This window comes from Phacochoerus africanus, chromosome 15 (assembly GCF_016906955.1).
Source record: "Phacochoerus africanus isolate WHEZ1 chromosome 15, ROS_Pafr_v1, whole genome shotgun sequence".
Classification (NCBI taxonomy): Eukaryota; Metazoa; Chordata; class Mammalia; order Artiodactyla; family Suidae; genus Phacochoerus; species Phacochoerus africanus.
In genome coordinates, this window is record NC_062558.1 from 82,987,028 (window position 1) to 82,992,681 (window position 5,654).

The following is a 5,654-nucleotide window of genomic DNA, read 5'->3' on the forward strand; positions in this document are numbered from 1 at the left end:
CTTTTGGATGCAATGGTAAATGGGATTGCTTCCTAATTTCTTTTTATGCTCTTTCGTTGTTAGTGTATAGAAATGCTGTCGATTTCTGTGTATTGATTTTGTATCCTGTGACTTTGCCAAATTCGTGGATGAGCTCTAACAGTTTTCTGGTAGAGTCTTTAGGATTCTCTAGGTATAGTGTCATGTCATCTGCAAATAGGGATAGTTTGACTTCTTCCTTTCCAATTTGGATTCCTTTTATTTCCTTTACTTCTCTAATTGCTGTGGCTAGGACTCCCAAAACCATGTTGAAGAGTAGTGGCAAGAGCGGACATCCTTGTCTTGTTCCTGATCTCAGTGGGAATTCTTTCAGCTTTTCACCATTGAGAATGATGTTGGCTGTGGGTTTGTCATATATGGCCTTTATCATGTTGAGGTAGGTTCCCGTTATGCCCACTTTCTGAAGGGTTTTTATCAGAAATGGGTGTTGGATTTTGTCAAAGACATTTCATGCATCTATTGAGAGGATCATGTGGTTTTTATTCTTCAGTTTGTTAATGTGGTGTATCACACCGATGGATTTGTGGATATTGAAGAATCCTTGCATCCCTGGGATAAATCCCACTTGATCATGACGTACAATCCTTCTAATGTATTGTTGGATGAGGTTTGCTAGTATTTTGCTGAGGATTTCTGCATCGATGTTCATCAGTGAAATTGGCCTGTAGTTTTCTTTTTTTGTGGTATCTTTGTCTGGTTTTGGTATCAGGGTGATGGTGGCTTCATATTATGAGTTTGGGAGTGTCCCTTCCTCTGCAATTTTTTGGAATAGTTTCAGAAGATAGGTGTTAGCTCTTCTCTGAATGTTTGATAGAATTTACCCGTGAAGCCATCTGGTCCTGGACTTTTGTTTGTTGGAAGTTTTTTAATCACAGTTTCAATTTTAGTTCTTGTGATTGGTCCATTCATCTTTTCTATTTCATGTTGGTTTAGTCTTGGAAGATTGTACTTTTCTAAGAATTTGTCCATTCCTTCTGGGTTTTCCATTTTATTGTATAGTTGCATATAGTAGTCTCTTATGATCCTTTGTATTCTGTGATGTCCGTTGTTACTTCTCCTTTTTCATTTCTAATTTGATTGATTTGAGTCCTCTCTCTTTTTTCTTGATAAGTCTGGCTAAAAGTTTATCAATTTTGTTGATCTTTTCAAAGAACCAGCTTTACATTTCACTGATCTGTTCTATGGTTTTCTTCGTTTCTATTTCATTGATTTCTGCTCTGATCTTTATGATTTCTTTCCTTCTACTAACTTTAGGTCTTGTCTGTTCTTCTCTCTTGAGCTACTTAAGATGTAAAGTTAGGTTATTTATTTGAGCTTTTTCTTGTTTCCTGAGGTGGACTTGTATTGCTATAAACTTTCCTCTTAGAATGGCTTTTGCTGCATCCCATAGGTTTTGGAGTGTCATATCTTTGTTGTCATTTGCTTCTAGGTATTTTTTAATTTCCTCTTTGATTTCTTCAGGGATCCATTGGTTGTTTAGTAGCATGTTGTTTAGTCTCCATGTGTTTGTGTTTTTTGCAGTTTTTTTCTTGTTGAGTTCCAGTTGTACAGCATTGTGGTAGGAAAAGATGCTTGATATGATTTCAATGTTCTTAAAGTTACTGAGGTTTGATGTGTAGCCCAGGTTGTGATCAATCTTAGAGAATGTTCAGTTGCTTTTGGATAGAATGTTCTATAAATATCTATTAGGTCCAACTGGTCTAATGCTTCATTCAGGGCCTGTGTTTCCTTATTGATTTTCTGTCTGGATGATCTGTCCATTGCTGTAAGTGGAGTGTAAATGTCCCCCACTATGATTGTGTTATTGTTGATTTCTCCTTTTAAGGTCATTAGCAGTTGCCTTACATATTGTGGTGAACCTATATTGGGTGCGTAGATATTTAAAATTGTTATATCTTCTTCTTGGATTGATCCTTTGATCATTAGGTAGTTTCCTTCCTTGTCTCTTCAAATATTCTTCATTTTAAGGTCTATTTTGTCTGATATGAGTATTGCTACTCCAGCTTTCTTTCGATCCCCATTTGCATGGAATATTTTCCTCTATCCTCTCACTTTCAATTTGTATGTGTCCCTAGATGTGAAGTGGTCTCTTGAAGACAGCATATATATGTGTCTTGTTTTTGTATCCATTTAGCCAGTCTATGCTTTTGGTTGGGGAGTTTAGTCCATTAACTTTTAAAGTAATCATTGATACGTATGTTCTTATTGCCATTTTATTAATTGTTTTGGATTTTTGTTGCTCTTTTTTCTTCCCTTCTTTTGTTCTCTTCTCTTGCAGTTTGATGACTATCTTTAGTGTTGTATTTGAGTTCATTTTTCTTATTTGTTTTTTGTATCCATTGTAGATTTTGGTTTGCAGTTACCTTGAAGTTTTGATCTAAGAGTCTGTACAGGAGTTCCCATTGTGGCGCAGTGGAAACAAATCCTACTAGGAACCATGAGGTTGTGGGTTTGATCCCTGGCTTCACTCAGTGTGTTAAGGATCCGGCGTTGCCATGAGCTGTTGTGTAGGTCACAGATGCGGCTTGGATCCCATGTTGCTGTGGCTCTGGTGTAGGCCAGCAGTGGCAGTTCTGATTAGACCCCTAGCCTGGGAACCTCCATATGCTGCAAGTGCAGCCCTAAAAAGACAAAAAAAAAAAAGTCTATATGACTTCAATTGTTGTTCTCTTTAACTGCAAGTGCATTCCAGTGTCCTGCAGTTGTACCCTCCTCTTCTTACAATTTCTGATTTTGGTGGCATAATTGCATGTGGATGATTTAGTATCTTTACTGTATATAAATCTTTACTGGTGAGCCTTGTCATTTGTGATATTTTTGCTTCTGGTTGCGGCCTTTTTCTTTTCTGTCTAAAGAAGTTCCTTTAGTATTTGTCATAAAGCTGGTTTAGTGGTGCTGAATTCTCTTAGCTTTTGCTTATCTCTCAGGCTTTTGACTTCTCCTTCAAATCTGAATGAGAGCCTTGCTGGGTAGAGTAATCTTGGTTGGAGGTTTTTTCCTTTCATCACGTTAAGTATATCATACCACTCCCTTTTGGCCTGCAGAGTTTCTGCTGAAAAATCTGCTGATAACCTTATTGGGGTTCCCTTGTATGTTATTTGTTTCTTTTCCTTAGCTGCTTTCAATATTTTCTCTTCATATGTGTGAAACTTGAAAATTGTAAAGCACTATAGAATTTAAAGAATCTTTCATTCAAAAAAAATTGCAATGTCTATTTAATACACTTTTATTTTATTCTATTCTATTCTATTCTGTTCTGTTCTATTCTATTCTATTCTACTTTATTTTATTTTTTGTCTTTTTGTCTTTTCTAGGGCCGCACCCATGGCATATGGAGGTTCCCAGGCTAGGGGTCTAATCGGAGCTGTTGCTATCAGCCTCTGCCAGAGCCACAGCAACACAGGATCTGAGCTGCATCTGCGACCTACACCACAACTCACCACAACTCAACTCACCACAACTCAAGGCTGGATTCTTAACCCACTGCACAAGGCCAGGGATCGAACCCGCAACCTCATGGTTCTTAGTCAGATTCATTAACCACTGAGCCATGATGGGAACTCCAGTGCACTCGTATTTTAATGGTTTGTTTTAACTCATCATTTTCAGTGAGAAAATGTAGTTCAACTACTTATGTGTACATCCTGTTTATCTCTCCACATCCTTTCATCCATTTCCTCCTCCTCTTCTGTTATCCTTGCCTTCCACAAGACCAGATCAGTAGGAAAATCTAGAATACTTCAACCAAGAACAGGATGTCATCTGGCAATAGAAAGTCTGCCAGAAAAGGAGCCATCTCCTCCCCATCCTTTGGGTGGGTCTAAAATAAGTCTTGCCATTGGCAAGAAACACTAAAGCCTAGATCCAGACTCAGCACAGCTGTCTGTCTGAAGACGATGGCTGTGCCCCAGTCCCAATGGGCCCAGGCATCTGCTCTACCTGTGAGCCATCTCCTTGTGGGAATAGGAGCCTCTTCCCTTACACCAGCCCATTTGTCTGGCATCCTGATCACCAGCTAAATCTTCACGAAGGCTCTGCTCCCTCCCCAGAGGTTGGATCTGTGTCATCGACCTTTCTTACCCTCTTCCACCTCCTCCTTCTCATGCCCAGCTACAGCTGGGAGCTCTTTAAACAGGACTACCCCAGATCCATAATGCTTTACCCTGTGAACTCTCCTGAGTGCTGCCTAACACTCAGGAGACACTTGCTGTCAAATCCTTGCACCAGACTGCATGCACCATTTGGAGAGTGCCATGGGCTGCGCAGAGCCCAAGATGCCCTCTGAGCCTGCCCTTCCACACCTATCCCTCCATGATGGTGCCACTGAGGCTGAGGTCAAGGCCTTGAAGGACACTGTCTTGATGCCTGAGACACTCTTGCCTGGGTGGAGTGAACTCAGGGCATCTGTGCAGGGCAGACAGTGCCTGGTAGCCTGACAGACACAAAAGTCATCTCTTCAGGGCACCTGGGACTTTTTCCTCAAAAAATATACAGAAAAGATATGATGAGATAATATTTCTCTCTTTTTTTGCCTTTTTTTTTTTTAAGGACTGCACCTACAGCACATGGAAGTTCCCAGGCTAGGGGCTGAATCAGAGCTGCAGCTGCCAGCCACAGCCACAGCTACAGAAATGCAGGATCTTAGCAGCATCTGTGACCTACACCACAGCTCAGGGCAATGCCAGATCCTTAACCCACTGAGCGAGGCCAGGGATCAAGCCTGCATCCTCATGGATACTAGTTGGTTTTGTAACCCACTGAGTCACAACAGGAACTCCTAAGATAATATTTCTTTTCTATGAAATCAATAGTTTTTCCCTGTTTCTTTTCCTATTTAAGCACCTAGGCTGTTCTGTTCTCACTGTCCCAGGAAATGTATGTTATAGCTAAAACCAGAACTGTTTTTTTAAAGAAGCCTCTTTCTGGCATTTACGCTTCCATGCCTATACCATTCTGTCCTAAGGAACAGAAAGGACTCATAACATAGACGTAGATTTGGAAGAATTTTACAAAGGAAGTAAAGTTCTACTTAAAGTTTAAGGCTAGCCCTGAAACTTCCAAGAGGCCAAGAGTACAGTCAGGGTCTGCAGACCATCCAGTATCTACTGAAGAGAACACACTGCAGGGCCTGTATCCAGTGAGATCTTCCTTTCAACACAGCAACTTTGCCCAATGATTGTTCAAGAAGAAATGCTGCTTCTCTGTACCCAGGTACGTTCCATCCCTTCCCATCACAGTCCCATCAATAAGCATGGATTAAGTGGTACTCTAGAGCATCGCTTCCCAGCAAACTGGGGAAATCTTTGAAGTGTTCTCATAGGAGGAAACACCATATCTAAAGCATGTTGAATATTCCTGAGCACTACATAGTGGCAGCCTCTTTCACTTCTCACAGAACAGTAACTTCTATCTTAGGCAATCTGTTCTCACACAGATACTCACATTCTTTTCAGCTTGTCTCCCACTGCCCCTTTTGGTTGCTCTCTCCCAACCTCTCAATGGAATCATACAGTAACTAGTGACATTGAGAAATCCAAAACAATATTTTAAGACCACCCTTGAAGCCCACTGACAAAGCTGTCTTCAGAGGGGAAAAAAGTAGAATTCAAGTTTGG